A 20,570-nucleotide genomic window follows, 5' to 3' on the forward strand; every position below is an offset into this window, starting at 1 on the left:
CAGTTTTTCGGTTTATTTTTTCCTTTCCAACGAACATGTTTATTTTTCCATATTTCTGTCGTTATTACACTTAGAAGCTCACTATATTGAAGCCTAGACGACAGCGCCATCTACTGCGACTGCGTCATCGGACCTGCCTATAAAGGATCGTCCACAGAACTACACCTTGACCAGAATCCCCTTTTATACTTCGTGCAGGTTAGTCATAGCTACAGCACCTTTCATATTGATTATCGTGGCCTTCTGGTCCAGCTGTGCCCACGAGAGTGTGTTATGATTGCATATGATGTATTATCTGTATGTGCACTACTTCTTTGTGGTGATGTGTAGACTAATCCAGGCGCTTCTACCGCAGAAATGCTGAAGGAATTGTTGGCAGGGCAAAATAAATGAGCCGAAGAAATTGCTGCCCTAAGGGAACCGCAAAATGGCATGGGAAATGTGATGCCTGATCTTACATTGTGCTTTCTTGAAATAGAAAAACGAACTGCCCAGGTCGAATCACTTGAAAAATCAGTTAAGGTCTTGAAATCTAAATTAACCCTTCTGGAAGACCGCAGTAGACGTTCAAATTTAGTTATTTTTGGAATGCAGCAAGGTCGTAATGAGAGAATTGGATTTAAAGCAAAATGTTCTAAACGTCTTCTTTGCATCAAAACTACGGGTATCATGCGAATCTATTCGTAGAATTCACCGCTTAGCAGACGTGGCAATCCTAGACCAATTATAATTCATTTTCAGGACTATAATGAGAAGCAAGCAGTGTTTAAATATGCACACAAGCTTTAAGGTAGAAAAATATCCATCCAAAATGATTACTCGCGTGAGACTGCAGAAAAGAAAGCTGTGATGGGCAGGTGCTAAGGATGAAAAACGACAAGGAAAGAATGTTTCACTGATTAAACACAAGCTGCGAGTAAATGTGGTGCTCTTCATGTGGGTCGAAGGCACCCAAACCCGAATGAAGGTTCCTTTCTTTAATGCTAATTCTCAAATGGTCTGACCTGCACGATGTTTTAATAACGTAAAATTATTAACTTAAATGCGCGTAGCGTCGTTAACAAATCAACAGAACTAGAAGCCATCTTGTTATATTACGATCCCCTTGTTGTTATCGTTGCGAATATAGGTGCTTTATTAAGAGCTGCGGACGGATCGCAAGGGCCGTAGGCCTCGGATCCGACGGCCAGCGAGCTAGGCCTACACCGTTTCCCAGAGATCGCCAACTCGCCTGGCTTGCTCGTTCGCTACCGTAGGCGTCGATAAGCAGCAGAAGTGGTCCGAGTTCGTGCGCGCTGCTGGACGCTTAGAATGGACCCCTATTGAAGAGCAACCAGATTTGCTCATATCGTTTCGAGCGTGCCTGGTGTAAACAAAATCCGCCGAGCTTAGAGCAGTCCTATGATCTTCCTCCAATACCACGTACCCCCAAGCCTGATGCTGTGCCGACTTTTACCCCGCCGTCTGTCCTGTTCCGAAATATGCTTCATTCCCAAAGTGCCCTCGACAAATGGTTCGTACTACTTGTAGCGGTGCGTACGCATGGTGATAGCTGTCACTGGCCGCACTTCCCGAGTCGCTGCTTTGTAGTAGGTCCAATCAAAAGTGGTTGGCCAGATCTAAAACGGCGGCGAATCCCGCCTGCAGGAAATAGTCGCAGCTTAACGACGACGATGACGGCGACGCAAAGCACGTGCAGGCGGAGCAGACTAACACGAAGCTCGCGCACCGTCGCAGTTTTGTGCACATCACGTGACCGGCTCTGTTCCTTCTTTGGCCCATCTCGTTGCTCTCTGAAACTGAAACTTGGAACTGTCGCTGCAAACAAGACTCCAAATAATTGCCTGTCGCGTTCTGAAGCAAATGATGTTTCCTGCTGTGATTAGTGGGTCATTAACTATTCATTGCAGCAAAAAAAAGCAAGATCGAAAATTTTTTGTCAGTACCCCTTTAATGATTTACCTTCAAACGTTTCCTCTTGTATTCGGCTATTTGCCTATACGATTGTGTAGTTTACCGAGCAAATAATTCCATTAATGATCATACCGCCTTGCAGCATGAGACATTCACACTATTACCGACTGGTGTAATATAAGGAAAATGTCCCTCGACCGTTCCAAACGTAATATCACATCGTGCTCACGCAAGCGCTCTAGTTCCATATTCACATACAGCTTAAATAACACGAGCTTGTAGAGTACTACTACCTATACATACCTTGGCATGAACCTCACTACCAACCTTTCCTGATATTCGCATATTACGACTATCTGCGCTACTGCATCTAAAACACTTGGCTTTCTGAGGCGCAGCTTGCAAAATTCACCTGCTGACGTGCGTACATTCGTATACCTGACGTTTGTACGCCCGAGATTAGAATTTGCATCGGCTCTACGGTATCCATATCAATAATATTGAATTACCATGCTTGAACGCATACCGAACCGAACTGCCCGGTATATCACTCGGAATATTGATCGGAACTTCAGTATGACGCATATTAAGCTCGCTATTTCTGTTCAGCCTCTAGACATCCGTCGTAAAGTTGCTTTGCTCTGTCCACCTCAAAAATTTGTTCATTCCGATAAGCCATGCATATCGCCTCTCTTAACCCCCGCCCGTACATTCTCAAGATTACATAATCTTCTTAGCTTCAAGCGCATTTTTGGTGAAACTTCTGCTTTCAATTTATCTGCTGTACCTCGTGCCATATCACTCTGGAATGGTCTTACCAACGAAATCGTTTCGATAACCGATCGTAGAATATTTTGTGAACACCGCCCCGTATGCACGCGCTTCTGACTTAATCTGCTTTCTCTTATTTGCTGTCATGCTTGTGCACGCTGTACTTTGTTTTGCTTTTCAGTTCAGCCACTGTACAGTTGTGTTAGATTTATTCTTGAGGTGTTTCGATTGTACTTCACAGCTGTTTGTTACAATGCCCCCCTTACTCAATGCCCGACAAGGCCTGTAAGATGTTTCCTAAATAAAATAATAGAATAAAAATGTAGCACCAATTTGCAAGCAGGTAGGACTATTGCAAGCCTTCCAACAATTTCACGTCAAATGTCAATTCTTGTAGGAAATTTGTCCGCGTTAGGGGTACTGCAGTTTACAGAACTGCAATATCTGTTTTTATTGCCGAGTCAGGTATTTGAAAGTTCCTACTTCAATTTTGTTGGAACATGAAAGTCCGGTAATTTAAAAAACGTCTTCTTAATGTCTGTAGAATTTAGCTTTCTCAGTCAAATGCAACGAGTTTCATTCAAGTTGGTCCAGCAGTTGTCTCCGAAAAGAACTGCTGCGTTTTACATGTACCTAAACAAGGATATTGGAGTTTGCACAAAGCTAAAGAGCTTCTTCGTAATGCTGTTTGCTAAATCTGTATTGTTAGAGTCACATCATTGCTACACCGCTGCCCTGACGGGCAATGTTAGGTAAAACTATTTCTGATGACTAGAGACAGCTGACCAAATAGCTAGAGTAAGAAGGAACATCAACGCCGGTGGGATCACTAAATTCTTCTTGAACCTTCAGTGGGCAAATGGCAGCACTAACCTCATCCTGCAGCTGACAACAAAGCTCACATTACCTTCGTTTTGAACAGCTGCACCTGTGCAATATGTATATGTGCACCAGTAGTTCTGCAATAGGTGTACTTGATGCAATTAATGTTAATGTGTTCTGTAAATACTGTAAGTATAAAATGAACTTCTGTCAGTTTACGGTGGCCAACATGCCTGTGCCATTTTTTACTGTTTATCTACCTGTGCCAGTGCAACCAACAATAAAAGAAGAGAATTTGAGGCAGTGATCAGAACCAATAAGTTGGTTTTATTTTTGACAAAACAAACTCATTTCACCAAGGTTGACACGAAGAGGAGCGCATGACACACAAAAGATATAGTATTGATGGGACATTAAAAGAAAGGAACATGCACACAACTTTTTTAACAAGTAGAGGCTGACTTCTTTAAATGTCCTGCCTGTCACTCAGATGTACACACACACACACACACACACACACGCACACACACACACACACACACACACACACACACACACACACACACACACACACACACACACACACACACACACACTACAAATTTTTTGCCAAGACGCGTGCACATCAAGAACATTAGCAGTATAACAAACAATTTTTGGTGTCATTTCTTTCCATAAAAGCGTGTGGGCCGTCCACACCTTGTAAAATATATGTATATTTATATATATATATTTTGTCTCAAACCTCTCGTCCCTCTCTCTTGTTTTTTTCTCACACTGGATTGTTATCTCATTTTCCTTACTGTTTGAAAAATTACTGCATCAAGCAAGCAAGTAAGGGGTTTTTCAATCCGTCTTTCTATGGTATTTCTGTCAACCTCCTGGATTTACTGAATGGAAAACAATAAATGAAACTGAGTAAGAAGAATAGGAAGATGAGGCAGACATTTTGTAAACTGAAGCGGTGCCTTTGGGAATAAGTCTGCACTTCCGGTTATAGTGTTCTTTATCGTCCCTGGATTTTCCGTCTGTGTGCGCCACATATACGAGCAGAACATAGCCTTACATTGCATTTTCAGCTTTAACCAAGCCATTTTATTCACGGGAGTGTGGCCAAACATATTGTCTGCTGTAGTGTTTTGTGTTAGTATTAGGCTCAACAGAACTGTGCCCGTTGAAACGAAATTGCGATCAGCGTGCACGCTCTGCAACGGCCATGTTGGTTTGCAGTGACGTAAAAGGTGTCATTTGCCACCTAGCCTTGGCAACGTATATGAACAAGATGTATAGTTGAATTTCAATTTGTGTTCTGAAGCACAGGGCTCGAACTTTTATGCATGGAGAGAGCACAAGTTGAAAAGCAGAGACAAGCCCCTGAACACGGATTTTTCCAACTTGCGCTCCTTAGCCTTGCTTACTATGAATTATCATTTGGGACAGACCTATAGCATAGCAATTACTGCCACCCGTTAGCAATCAGTACTACCATTGATTTTCTGATTAACTAGTGAGATGGTTAAATTGCTCACTGGCAGACCATCCACTACTTATACAGAACCGCAAGAGTGCATTTTGTTGAATTTTATGACGCCAGGAGCCATTTATTGAATTCATAAAGCTCTGGAATGAGCACGGAAACAGCAAAAGTTTTTCTATGGACTGTAAAGAACAACCCATCACTCAAACATTAACTACAAAAGGATTTGTTGCAGTCTTTTCCTTGAAAAGTGCCAACCACCTGAGTGTATAGCATAATATACTCAACCATGGTTAAGTATATTATGCTATGCACTCAGGTGGTTCATTACATACATTGCAATGTATGTAAATGTTCGCGACTGTTGCACTACCTGCATGCCACTCTGCCTCTGAAGCGTACCCAAACAAATGACCTTATGGAGTTACTGTGGCACAAATGTCTGCAACAGGAGCCCACACTGACCTCCATTTTTCAGAGAAGTAGAAAATGAATCTCGTTGCTTGATACAAGATCTCGTCAAAATACCCCTTTGGTAAGATCGAAGTGATCTCGAGGCTTTTGCGAAAGGAAAACGGTGCCACACCTTGAGGTGACAAATGAAAATGTAGTTGACTAGAAAGTTCCCTACAGAAAGAAAAACTTACAGTATTGGACATTAAAAATAATCATATATTCAACAAATAATCAACACTTTCACTTAAATGAAATTGTTCTTCTGGGAAAGAAGAAAAAGATGTATGTGTATGGAGCTACAGTTGACGGAAAATCTTTGAGAAAGGATCTGGAAGTACCGTATTTTCCGGTGCATAAGCCAGGTTTTTTTATGATTGTTACTATTTGGTGCGTTTTAAAGAACGGTGCTAGCTAATATACGTTTTTTTTTTTCGGAAAGGTCTGCCGTCAAAATTAGACTGGGTGTTATGACCACGCGAAGCGCACTGGGTTGACCTCCTCTGGCAGTTAATTGCTACGGGTTGTGTGCGCATTATGGAGGTACCGGGTTCTTCTCACGATCGAGTTGCCGGGGCAGCAACGGAAGCGGCGGCAGGCCGACAGCGAGTCGACTGACTACGAGCTCATCGCATCTGCAAATCGCTTTCAACATACGGCACGCGGCGCTACGCAAACTACGTACGCAGTTGCTACCTCCCATCTTCCCCCCGCTTCCTTCCCGCTTTCCTCCCTAATGCGCGAATCAGCTCACCGTCGGACGCTTTCATTCGCGCATACAGCAGTTGGCGCCGAGGATGATGTTATCGCTATTGAACGACGGCAGAAATGCGCCTCTGGAATGTCCATATCACTGCGATCGCAATTCTGTAGGAATGGCACCGATACGTTTGTGCGTGACCCGCGTTCACAAAGTGAAACGTCACTGTATTTTTATATAACTTACTGAACGAACAGGTGCGTCTTATGCACCGGTGCCACTTATATACGCTTATTTTTTCGAAAAAACTGCCGTTTTGAGGGGGTGCGACTTATACATAGGTGCGACTTATAGACTGGAAGATACGGTAAGCCATTTATTCTGGAATGAAAGTAAGACACCACCACACGCTTCAGTTTTCTAACCTGTCTGAACCTATGATTGGCCGACAGTGTAGAACAAGATTTCCACAAGCGAAAGGTAGATTGTTCTGCACACACACATGCATACATTTATACTGCAGTGTGCTTGAATTGTGGCAAGGAGGCTCTGTAGAAACACTTTTATTGCACTAGTTGGAAGCACCCGACTATTGAGACAGGAAACAATGAAAGAGAGCTTGCTGCAATCACCCAATCATCTCACGCAATTTGGATGGCCCAATAGCAACTTTTGCCTAATGCGCCTTTTTACATAACACCTTGTGATGTGACAGTGTGAACAGACTAATTTTGCACAAATGGCAAACGGTTTTTAAAGGAGAGCACTCAAAACGGAACATTAAGGTCTGCCACATTAACATGTTGCTATCAAATCCTTTATAACATTTGTGGACCTTTTTGACGAAAACATTATGCCAATTTGTAGTTGGACTGAAAGTTAATAGAAGGGGTTATATTAAAAATAAAGTGCTGTTTCCGTAGTCGAAGTAGTGGAAACAAGCGCATGTGTTGGAAAGCCATACAAATTGTGGCTGGATTTGTTTTCAGCGTTGGTGAGAGCTGTTGCTTCGTTGATGATGCTTTGTCAGGCATCTCAGTGCATGGAGTAAGCAGGCATGAGAAAAAAGAAGAAGCAGTTGAGAGCTATAAGACCTCCTTTTCTCCCTCGTACACTTTGCTTGCAAATACAAGTAAATAGATAGATAGATAGATAGATAGATAGATAGATAGATAGATAGATAGATAGATAGATAGATAGATAGAGAGAGAGAGAGAGAGAGAGAGACTCACGTGATTACAGTGCATATTCAAGAGCAGGTGTATATGAGTGTCAGTTTTTTCGATATATATTTTGTATATATATTATAGTATGTATGTATAGCATGTATAAGTATGTATATAATATGTATATTGCCATAGTTTGAATGCCGCCCTTAAGCTTTACTGGGTGGAAAAAGGAACAAGAAAATTCTTTACATGTTAGTCTTCCTTTCATTCTCCATTATGGAGAGGGTGTAGCCAAAGAGTGGTGGCAGCATTTAGAGTGTGTGTATCTTTTGTGTGCAAGCAAATGTCAGAGTGTCTGTATGTTCTACTTGCCTTACACGAGGAAGGAGGCCAGAAATAAGAGGTCTCTTATTAGCCTACACGTTCCCCTTGACAGGAATCACACAACAGTGATCATAATCAATATTATTAAAACACACACATACATGGCACATGACAGTCACCAGTTCTAATATATATATATATATATATATTTATATATATAGAGAGAGTTGTTGGTAATTGTAATATATATATAAATATATGTACATGGAGTAATGTTCAGTAACATCATATTGCTTTTAGTGGCCCACAGTGCCTTGCCAGAAGGTGCTGTGCTCTGCGTCGTGCGGAAAAGTAGTTTGTCAATGTTGTATTTCTTTGCTGTATGTCTTGTTTCTGTATTTCTCACTTGTTGAATATATAGCACAATATAAGGCAGATATTATGGAATTTCTCCAGATGTGGAACACGGATTGTTTTACATACATACACAGCTTTATGTACAGACAGACGTGCAAGAAAAAAGTATACCAACAGCATTCAAATATATCTTTGTCTGTCTCATCTCATCTGATGTTTTTATTAGATTTACTTGTGTGTGTGAAGCATGCCGTCGTGCCCTGAGAGGCGTGTTGTGCATGTCGTGTGTTTCACGCATACATAGGAATCGCACAATCATGTGCACAAGGAGGGAAATAGCGTTGGCTCCATACATATTGGACCAACAAAAAAATAAAACCATAACAACACATCGTTGTACAAAAGAGAACAAGGTGGCCTATACATCACATACATTTCCTTATAACATGCGTGTGCTTTGGTAAATAGGCTGCTTTTTTCACCATTATTAGTGATTGGTATATTATATGCGTACACACCATAACATCAAAACATTTTTTAGATTGTGTCCTTGCAGGTGAATAAATAGAGAAGAGCACATCTGACTTTTTTTATCGACATTGTTCTGTTGTGTATTGCTCAGTACGATAGTCACTGTTAGGTTGCAACGGGTGCAGCTGTGATTAAGCATTTATTCGAAACTTTATGCTCAAACCAAGCTACAAGAAGTATATAAAATGAAGAATGAAAAATGGTTCTAGAGCGGCTAATGCATGCAGGTTTTGAATTGCCATTTGCGAGATATTTGACTTCACTTTTTCAGACCTCAAAGCAAGAACTAAATGACTAGATGTACTGAGCATGAAAAAAAGCGAGACACTTTCCAAGTGACAAAGGCTGTGGTAATGAAGGCAACTGGCTGTATTTCTCTTTTCTGTAATTTTGATGAATCTAGCACTGTTCTGCCTAAGGAACTGCTCTGCAGCCTTTTTTCTTTATTTTTTTTTAATCAACATTTTATTCATGTGTACCAGGCTTATTAAATCAATATCTCATAAATAAGTGAGTCCGCATATAGGTAAATCTTCATTAAACAACCATATTCGAGAAATACTAATACAATTCAAAATCTAAATTTATAAGCAAGTTGTGGTAGCTTTTTTTTTGTGCTATGTTCCATTTTTCATGTACTGTGAGAAATGTTATTAGACTTCCAGAGGCGCCATCCTATAAATGTATAAGCGTCATATTGCCCAAGTGAAGTTTTCGAGCCAGCACTTACACTACGAAGGTTGTGCAGTGCATAGACACACAAAATAAGTGCACGTCAGAAAGCATTCACCTGGTGAATGTTAATAACTGACTGCACATCTGTCAACAGCAGTAACTAAAACACATTTTGTGACCTTCAGACATGAATTAAACAGCAAGACGCACGTGAAAAAAAGAAAAAAGAACAGCATGTTGAAGTGATGTAGCCTATCACACACCATTTGCCCTCTTTAGTGTTGGATTTTCCAGGAATACACAACTTGTGCACAAGCGTTTGCCTTGCAAGCTGTAACAGCTGCGAAAGGGGTAATGGGCGCACCGTGAGAGCAGTAAAAATGCATGTGCTCTAGCATTGCCGAAGCACTAATTGCCGTGTAGTAATTGATGCTGTAATGCCTCACACATGCCACATAAAGAAAAAATCAAGTTAAATAACAAAATGCAGTTGGTCTTTAAGTGAGAACAACATTGCAGGCACAAAAATGGTGAACTGCAAAGCGCACGTTTTGAAAATCGAGTTTTATGTTCAGTGCTTTTTAACAGCATGCCAACTGCGTTCGTTAGGGAAGACCAAAGGAGAGGCGCGACGCATGGCGAAAACACCTACAAACGCGTCATTCGGCGATGAAACTGAGGTGTGGGCAGCCTTGAGGGCGCTGGTTTGCACGTCTTCGTCCCAACCCCAGAAGTCAGCGATACAAAAATATCGTTGTGTGCATGTTCTCTCTCTTGTTTTTTGATGTTTGTTTATTTCTTCCCGCGCCAGGCTCGCGCGATATTGTTGAAAACTTTGAATGCTTAAGGATATTGTACATACGTTGAACTGCTACTCAACATAACTGAGCCATTCATCAATCAAGAGTTTCTCTACATCAAGCACGGTGATGAAAATATTAATTGAACCGATTTAGGCAAAGGACACAGTAATGTATTTGTATCACCTCTAGTTATATTGTCTGCCTACATGCGGGGAAGCTAATGTACATGTAAAAGGAAAGTCTGTTCGCAAGTTCTAGCTAAGACTGACACCACAGGGTATTTGTGAATATGCCCAAGGCAGCAAGAAAAGTGTGGCTTTATGCTGACTAATATATATATACATTACCATCAGCAGCCTACATCAAATGCAATGAAGAGAGCCAGAAATGATAAAGTACACGGAACCTGCTAAGCTAATAGTGTCTGCATAGAGTGCACATACTTGTAGGCAGAGGTCACTTGGAGCAACTGCAGCCTTTCTCATTTGTCTTAAACTCATTAAAGACACTGTGGTTACGGAGTAAGAACTGTCTTTTCTTACTTGTTCTCTGCAACATGAGGGCACTTTTTGCCTCATGGAATGCACCAGCCAGCATCAATAGCTTTTAACAAACGTGGTTTTGCTGCAACTGCTAATTTTCATGATCAGTTGCAACAATAAGTTATACATTTTGTATAAGAGCAGTACGAGTTGCGCAGTAACTGACAAAGAAATTAAGGAAGCCACAGCTGGCTAAATGAAAAAATGATTGCTTAGAACGAAAGCGTGGAAACAAGAGGTAATACCAAATAAATGCTGACGAGTACGGAAGCGAAATTGTCAAGAGAATAATAAAGCTATAAAGCTGTTATTATGACTACAGTCAACGAAGGCCACAAGCTTAAGCTTGTAAGGTCAATTGGCAAATCTCTCTGAATGTGATTTTGACGAGATTTACGATTTGTCAAAAGTCAACAAGAGATACTCCCACGTACCCATTGCTGCCATATGCTTTACATGGTACTTGTTTCATTTTAGCAACAGACATAGCTGGATGTATACTTTTTCTGCCAAGATATATGTGAAAAGGTTTTTTGCTTGTACATATTATCTGTCGCATGAACTATATTTGAACGACGCTAGAATCAACTGATGCTAGAAATGAACTTATTAATGATAATAAATTCAATTTTTAACACTTATGCGAGGCGGAATCAACATCAAAATCATGATGCATGGTGAACGATATCAATTTTGTTGTTTTGTGAGATGTCATATATTTTCTCTACCTTCAGATATGAAGTACCAAAAGCAATGCATAAAACCAACATATTTTATATATGATAAGTAGTGAGTAGATTACATTTTAAAGGGCTAGTGCAACATAAATCAAGGTCTGTGATTATAGCTCATGACAGCATCACAGCTGATAACAAGCCTGAAGTTCACTGAACATAACAAAATGAAAGATAGAGCATAGGTGAGCATTGAATACTATTAATTAAAATAATTTGTACGGTGTGCATATAGTAAATATGCACGGTGGCATAATTTATGAAACATAACAAAAGGAATACATGGCTTGTACAAGGACAATGCTGTGAAATGCATTTCTTTCACAAATAATGCCAACTGTTCAAATGAAAAGAAATGAACAGCGAGATGGCTGCTGAGTTACAAAATAGTGTTACAATATTAATGACTAGCATACAAGGCTCAGCTTATCGGTAGTTTTTCCCCTGCTAGGAGGTATATTGCTCTGTCGAAGGATAAAATGAATAGAAGCGAAGTTGACGCCAGCTTGATTATTTACTCGCATTCATAAACCTATATATCTTCTACGTATTGGAAGACGTGTGTTTTTTCATAGCGTATGTGTGTGCTGCACACTACAGTACCAGTACATGTTTGTGTGTTACCAGGAATATTCCACTCAAAGCTCACTGATTAAATGCTGCAGTGTAAAATAAAGAAAATAAAATTGCGTGCGCTGTTTATGTAGTAAGTAATGTCAAGAACTGCTTCACAAGTGCCAAATGAAGCCTTCTGTTATTGCCAAAGTGTATTGTTTGCTATGCTCCAGCATATGCAAGTAAACGTAACCTTTTACGATACTTCAGGTAAACATCGCTATTGAAGTCTAATGTATAATGGGAGCGTCCTTAGGAGAAAGACAAACAAATAATAGCATGTTGTTCTTTCATTAAGAAGCAGTTCTTGTGAACACCAAGGTGTGCAGTTGGTTTTTGGGTGCGCCATTGATTCTAAGTTTGCCAAGAAACTGCTTGTTAAGAATGCCAAAGAGACTTCAAGCAAAGTGCTCATTAGCATGTGTTAGTTTATCCTACACAGAGTGTTTTTTTTTTTTGTTCTCAATCACACCTTAGTTAAATAAAGACAATTCGAAATCCTAATTGTAAGTTCTGCCCACATAGCTAATTATTCGTTGTTATGCCATTGCATGATATTTTTAATTAATTATCATGGATCTCTGATATCAGGCAGTCGTCGATACAGGAACAAGGCTGCTTTGTGGTAAATAAGCAATGCTAGTCCTACAAGTGCTAATACATATTTATGTCTTAAAGGCAGATATTTATGTATATCTTATCACGTGACAGCATAGCTTACTAACAAGATTAAGATGACAACGTGAGACCCGGCAGATTCTGATGCCATTTTAACAGCCATAGAAATGGCTAACCTTTTCACAATAGATATAAAAACAAGTAAAAAAAGACTGAAGCTAATAGATATGGTGACAGTGCACCATCTGTACAACTTGACTAATGTGTGTGTTAAAAAATAATATTCATGAGGTTTAACATGTGTATATGCACCCCCGAAATGCGTCGAGCCTGCCAGGAGCCACAGGAGACGACAGCAGCTGCGTGGTGCAAGATTCATGCTTTTGCCAACAACAGAGTGAGGAGAAGAAGGGTTATGGTGTCATACTTTGATTAGCACTGCTGGAAAGGGGCAGAAAACTCACAAGAGTGAAGCATTCTACTAGCCATCCCTACTGTTTTCTGTATCTCGTTGAATATTTCAGGGGCTAAGCCTACCCTTAGGCAGGCTTGTCTTTAGGTTCCTCTAAAGCATCACTACTGCAAGTGTAAAAGTGGGAACAAAGTCATAAACAGGAAGCACCTGGGCCCACAAATAAACTACATACAACACTTTCATGTGAGTAAAAAGTTACTTGAGATAAATAAAATACAAAACCATATGTATGCGAGCCTCTAGCATCAACAAAGGTTCCCTTAACGGACGTAGAGGTCTGGTTATGGGAGTCACATGTGCATGATGACAAGTGTTTTGTATTGCTCTTTGTTTTCGTTTTCATGTGTACAAGGTGCCAGTTAACGCAGTGTTTAGTTGTCGACAGTAATAGTCCTTTCATTTCACTCACAAACACCCATATGCACAATATTTTGCAAGCATGTTTTCACGGAAGCTTTGTGTGTATTTGGCTTCTTGCTGTTGGAATAAATCAATTATAGTTAAAATGGCCATCAGTAGAAGGTGGTAGCATGCACTTTATGAATAATTCCAAAGCATCATAATTAATCTAACTGGCCAGGACAGCTGAATGAAGTAAAAAAAATGCGAGCGCATTCAATGAAAAAGCATTGAAGCTATGTGCTACCTAAAGATATACAAATATGTAAACCTGTGTCTAACAACTACGCTTGACATACTCCAAAATATATGACGTCGTACACGCTTGTTTTAACTATTCCCTGATATTTATAAAACTGACCTGTTTCAGACATGCATTGTTTCCTCTTTACCTTGAAGCATCTGTCAGAAATGACCCAGTGTCGTTGCCTACGATAACTCTCTTAGCATTGTACTCTGATAATTATAATGACTGCAAGAGTGAAATTTGCCATACGCAAATTCATAGCATAACGAAAGCTCTTCTGATAATTCAACTAAAAATACACAAGCCTTTTGAAACAGGAGGATGTTTTGACACAGGCCATGGTTATCCAAGCAACGTAGTAAACATAATGTTGTTTTGGCATGTGACATTCATTCTATAGGAAATCAACATAAGGTAAGAGGACCTTCGTTAGGTGCTTCTTTCAATTAGGTCCAAGCTGCTTCTCAGAATATCCCAAAGAAATAAAAGCCAGAATAAATAACAATAAATGTAGATATCACAATCTACTCATTTTACAGAGCCTCTGCATAATGACAGCAATTGTATTATTGCATTACACAACGGTTGTGCTGCTAAAAATGAAATAAACTGCAATTAGACTTCATGCGAAAGTCTCAGCATTCAATAACGCATAAAAATTTCAGCCGTAAGTATATCAAACCGTTCAGTGTTACACAGGAAAGCAAACCAAGGTATGCATAAAAAGAGAGCGCCACTGTAGCGCCATTTCCATTTTACCAGTAGGACAAAAGGAAGGAGACATGCTGAATGATAAAAATAAAACTTGGTATAGCTAGCTATAAGACAGTACCGACTGTTATGCTAGCTTATATTTTCTGCCTGCGCAGTTATTTCGCTGGTATATTTCACTGCTAAAAGAAGAAATTAAAATTTAACACAAGTGAAGAAAGCATTTACCTTTTTACGTGATCATTCATGACATTCACACATTAGAATAAGCGTGTGTTTCGCACACACTTGAAATGGGTTAAAAAAAGAAATAACACTGCAACGAAATGTGGCGCTTTGCTTTCATGAGAGCAGCACAGCATCACAGTTAAGACGCACAACAATGGTATAGGACATACATTCATACACACACATATACTCACAAGAACATGACAGGGCTTCCAAGGAAGGGCTGTGCACAGCACTATGATTTAGCTTTTTTTTCCTTGTTTTATGTCATACAAAACAAGTGCGCCTATTGTTCAAGATAAATCTCAAGACGGAAATATGTGGGGAGTGAAGTAGGGGCTAACGAGGGCTAATCATTATGTGAGATAAGATGGGCAGAGAGAGATTACACACATTGCGAGCAATAGAGCATGCCTCTATGAATCACCACAAATAGAGCGAAGGTCACTGAGCATATTCAAAGAAACACGTGAATAGCCAACAGCATTACCAACACACTACGTAATTTCTTTGTCTCTCATGTCCATCTGCTTTAGTGGCACGATCCACTGACAAGGACTGTTGGCAACTCATACTCGGCCATGTGAAACATTAAACACCAATGCAGGCTGTGTGAGACTGTTGTTATACTTGCGCGAAGGACAAGCAACCGGTTAAATGACCAACAAGCACATCAATCTTCTTGGCTAACTCAACCACAATCAGTCACACAGATCTCCATGTGCCTACAGTTCATCAATACAAATTTGTCTGGCACAGCCATTTCAGAAATTTTTTTATGTTACTTTCATGGCTGCAAAGAGATTGTTTCATTATGCATCGTTATGATGGCTCATGTCAGATGTCACTTTGCGAAGTACTTTATGCTAAACAGAAGGGCGGTCTATGGTATGGGGCATGACTCAAGGGATAGGCAAGAGAAAATGTGAGGTAACAAAATACCTTATTGCTCAATATTTCCCACCAGTGTCTGTGACAGCAGGATTCTGAAGTAGACCTGTTTGTATGTGTGAAGACTCAGAAGCAATGGGCAGAAGTACGCGCTGAATGTCATGACGACTAAACCTACTGGAAAAAGTAGAACCCATATTAAGGTAGCCTCCAGCAAACAATGTTTAAAAGGTGCTTTGTGTTGTGCACTTGATAAAAAAGGGCAATGCATTGAACTAGAACAAAATAATTGGTTAGAAAACAGCGACCTTCACTCTCTTATCCTTCTTCATTCGTATGGGTCACTATTGAGTTAGCAGAAATTCAACAGCCTGTTTGCATGCTCAGTGTTCTTGCAGCGTTTCAGAGCAGAAAATGATATTGCAGTGTTTCAGGCGAAAAGTAACTTCAGACATCATGTGCTTTGCCAGGATGACAAAAATATCAAAAGAGCTGATGGAGAGATGACAATCTGTGTGGCCTGCTTTGTATCAGAAGTGATGCATCAAAAAGAGTCTGCGATTCAGGACAGCCGTTCGTGTGCATGAATGGGAGAGAAGTCGTTGTCATACAAAGAGCACTCTAGCAACAGTCGATAATGAGACCTTCTCTCTCCTTTAACAAGGGAAGAAGCAAACAAAACAAGCGGGGCTCCTGTCATATGATAGGAGGAGGCGAATCCGCAGGCGGGCCGCCACTGATGAAGCCAGGAAACAGTGCAAGCGTGTGGTGTGTGTGTGCAGGTCAGCAGCCTTCTCTCCAGACTGCACACACATGAGCGGGGGCTTTTTGCAAACAGGAACAGGAAGCCAAGGAGCTGAAAGCTTTGTCTCTCTTCTGACCGCAGTTCACTCGAAGGTTCCTTGGCCAGGACCAACAACTTTGTCTGCAAACAGGGTTGAGGAAAAACAAATGTAGCAAAAGTAGCAGTTCCAATCGGGAAAGTGATTGAGGCTAACCACTTGTGAGTCAATTGCCAGAAGTTTCACTACCCAACCAGCGTGTCTGCAAGAACAGAGACAATGTACCTCTATACAGAGCTGCTCCCAGTAAATATATGGACATCGACTGCAGCGAGAACATACATCGTGGTTATTGTTGGATGTCCATGAAGCTCCAAAGGATGCAGACAATAAACATCCAAAGAAAACAGCTTTGTATTACCATTTACATCCAAAGTAGACAGATATAGTTTCGGCAAAAAACTATACCGTCACCTCCCAGGAAGGACAAGTTGGCTACTAGCTAGCTTGATACAGCTTGAGCAGGCTAGAAGTAGCTAGTGCTGTGTCAAGCTATAGTTTAGACACCTTGAAAATGACTAGCACTTCATGTTGCCAAGCCATACGGTTCTTGTCGGTGCGAAGACAATTAGAAAAATGTCAAAATTTTGAAGGCATTGCCAGGGAGGCTCTGCGGCCGCCTCAACGAATTGGACGGGGTGGGGGAGGGGCGCTTGCCAAAACATTGAGTGAAGCTTAGAAGAACTTCTTGCTGGGATAGTTGGTGCATTGCTTTGAAGAAACAAGTTGCGCATTAAAAAAGAAAACCACAGGAAAAGGCGAAGGAGACGGAAAGAGCGCAAGAAGGGGGGTGGGGGACATTATCAATTTTGTAAGCGCGGAAGTTGCCGATATGCTTCGAAAAAGGTGAGGGGATAGTTGCGCTGATAGGGCACCGAACCCCCTTGTAGCGCAATCAGCGCCTGTAGATGCTCCCCAAATGGAGCATGCGAAAACCGATTCTTCATAAATTTCCTACGCACGTTTTGAAGCGCGCTCGTCCACAGGTTCAAGTCTGGCGTGAAATTGGCATGCTGCGATTGCATGTACATAAAGAGCAAGTAAAAATAAAATATATGCTGTTCACGAAATGTAGCTGAGCGTTAAAGCGATTTTTAAGTGAAAATATGTAAGCATGGGAAAAGATTAAAGAGCATTATTCAAGCGCAGCGCCGCTAGCGCAGGTGGTGCCACATGCAACGGCGTCGCTTGACGCTTTTTTTTTTCGATTTTGAAACTTTCGGCAGCCGTCTGTGCAGCGGTGGCGGGGTTTCGTTTGTGCTGTTTGCTTGCTTAAAATGATATGAGTTATCGAATGGAAAATTCGGATCGTGTTTGCAAGAACAGCAGCAACACCATCACTTTATTTCGGTTCGGCAAGTGATTTTATATATGATTGAAGGCCTCCTTTGTTAGAAATCATGTTGCACGATTTGAACGGCACGAAAGTCAGTTCACGTTTCGGATTCTCGCGTTAGTGCAGTTATTCACGGCGCCTGTCTTATATTGTAAGCTTTTGTAGATTTGATAGCAGCATTATTTTCCCTCTTTGTAACGCGAATATGGTACTGGCTACGAGGCTACAAATAGAACTGTGTAATTATGTTACTGACTCGATATGCGGCTGCGTGACTATATTCTTCACTATGCACTGTGTTAAAACAAGATCGCGTAAATAACACTTCCAGGCTGCAACTACCGACGAAAAATAAGCAAAAGTAAAAAAAAAATCGCATGAAAGTTGCTTCAAGACCGTTCTTTGGCCTTGCAAATCGAAAAAGAAACTGCTAATGTCCCCACATTTAGCTCATGGAAGTGTGTCCACTGCACTATTAGGCATGAAGGCAATGCAAGTAATACCAACGGCGGGCAGCAAACAAGTGCGGTTGACGAAGGTAACGGCCGCACACAAGCTGATGCCTCTTTTGTACAATGATGCTAGTAAAGAGCAGAAGTTTATGATACTGTTTCAAGGGAAGCCACAAGGAAGTAAAACAAAATCCTCAGCAGCTCATAAAACACATATGCAACATTTCATGAAAATATAACTTTTAAAGTGGTTCAAATATGTGACGGGAACTGCTATTTTGAATGCAAAAGAATAATCACCTTTATACATTGACTAAATGAAGCTTGCAATTCCAAGGTAGAGAAATTTAGTACCGTGTGACTATTTTCAATGTTTCATTGTGAAATGTAAAAGGCCTATCCGCATATCATGGTGAAACTTAAATTACTTTCGCGTGTATTGTTTTCGTTAAATGCGTATAATTCATTTTTAAAAATTTCTTTAAGTAATATACCTTAACTTTCAGTTTGCCTTCGTTATATTTTTACTGAATGGTTTCTGCACTGCACTAACCTGTGTGACTGTCAAGACAACTTTGTTACTTGCAGTGTTGTCACAAAGTAGTGTGAATCCAGTGTATTCTGCATATTTTGCCATTTTTGTTGTTCCAAGCATATGAATCTTCTTTTCTTTTTTCAGTACACCTGCCTTCACTGGAGGCAGCATTTCAAATTCTGAGTAAGCTATGCCTGTTCGTATGACATTCTGTGCCAATGGTAGATGTCCGGTGCCCACTCTCACCGCAAAAGGAAAACCACTGTTCATATGACATTCTGTCCCAATGGTAGATAGAAGTACGGTGCCCATTCTCACCGCAAGAGGAAAACCACTGTTCATATGACATTCTGTGCCAATGGTAGATAGAAGTCCTATGTCCATTCTCACCGCAAGAGAAAAACCTATGTTCATATGACATTCTGTGCCAATGGAAGATAGAAGTACGGTGCCCCTTCTTACCGCAAGAGGAGAACCGCTGTTCATATGACATCCTGTGCCAATGGTAGATAGAAGTCCGATGTCCATTCTCACCGCAAGAGGAAAACCACTGTTCATATGACATTCTGTGCCAATGGTAGATAGAAGTCCGGTGCAAATCCTCACCGCAAGTAGGAAACCACTGTTCATATGACATTCTGTGCCACTGGTAGATAGAAGTCCGATGTCCATCCTCAACGCAAGAGGAAAACCGCTGTTCATATGACATTCTGTGCCAATGGTAGATAGAAGTCCGATGTCCATTCTCACCGCAAGAGGAAAACCACTGTTCATATGACATCCTGTGCCAATGGTAGATAGAAGTCCGCTGCCCATTCTCACCGCAAGAGGAAAACCACTGTTCATATGACATTTTGTGCCAATGGTAGATAGAAGTCCGGTGCCCATTGTCACCGCAAGAGGAAAACCACTGTTCATATGACATTCTGTGCCAATGGTAGATAGAAGTCCGGTGCCCATTCTCACCGCAAGAGGAAAACCTTGGATGAAGCAATTCAAAGTTGTTATTCAACGTGACCTTGAAGTAATGTAGGGTTATTTGACTGCAGAGAGAAAGCAATGGCAATAAATTTGAGACGCGAGACGAGGCCAACACAAGGTGCATTTTGTTTGTTGAATAGTGAGCTATCACATTTCCGCTGTTTTCTTGACATAAGCAAGTCCTGCTTATAATAGCACATTGGCTGTTAATAGCCAATGTGCTATTAGTTTGCTATTGTAACTTATGTAGTCGTTTGTGCTACCTGCATCAGCTGATCAATTTTGTTTGAACTTGAGAGGTGCTAGGAACGACCTAACGTGGGCTAATATGCTGTCACACTCTATAAATATAACTGCAGACCGGCAAACAATACTGCTGCTTGAGGGTCATTTGTTAATCAAAGGTAAATAATGCTGCTATCATGTCAGACAGCAACATGTAGCTGCCACACTCGGATCAAACTTCCAATGAAGACGATAAATGGAGAAGTTGCAATGAAAGATCGAGACTGCACAAGCATATCGGGAGGAAACGTCACAAAGCGGTAGGCAGAGCACCGGAACAACTGCGCATTATCGCCTATCGCACGGCGTAACCAAATCAATCGTGTCCTACGCTCTCGGAACATGTCGAAAAAGCCGAGTACTGTAGCACCTGCCGTAGAACAGAGCAGTGACTGCCTTTAACCAGTCGAATCGCCACTGCCTGTTGCATGCACGTATTGGGCTGCTTTGCGCGTAGTTGGTCACATGTCTTTACGCCGCCGTTTTATTGGATATCTTCGCCCTTCCTTGTAGGCTTGAGATTCCTGAAGATTGGTCAGCTCCACGTTCAGTTCACGCATTTTCTCTGAACGTGGTGGTTCTGTCCACACACTCCCAACTTCCAGGGATCGCCACAGAAGGCCAAAAATCAACCGCGTCGCGTTCTATCATGAAGCGCGTAAATGGAGCTACTGTAATTTTTT

General features: G+C 41.0%; 1 protein-coding gene across 2 annotated transcripts in view; it reads right to left on the reverse strand.

Moving 5' to 3' along the window:
* Positions 1-3,814: 3,814 nt before the first annotated feature.
* Rbp6 (RNA-binding protein 6) overlaps positions 3,815-20,570 on the reverse strand; it is a 1,068,785-nt gene continuing 1,052,029 nt past the window's right edge. For both annotated transcript variants that reach the window (XM_050169782.3, XM_050169781.3), the window contains one exon: positions 3,815-16,381. The gene's annotated coding sequence lies outside the window, so the exon portion shown is untranslated. The remainder of the gene's footprint in view (positions 16,382-20,570) is intronic.

This window comes from Dermacentor andersoni, chromosome 3, assembly GCF_023375885.2.
Source record: "Dermacentor andersoni chromosome 3, qqDerAnde1_hic_scaffold, whole genome shotgun sequence".
Lineage (NCBI taxonomy): Eukaryota > Metazoa > Arthropoda > Arachnida > Ixodida > Ixodidae > Dermacentor > Dermacentor andersoni.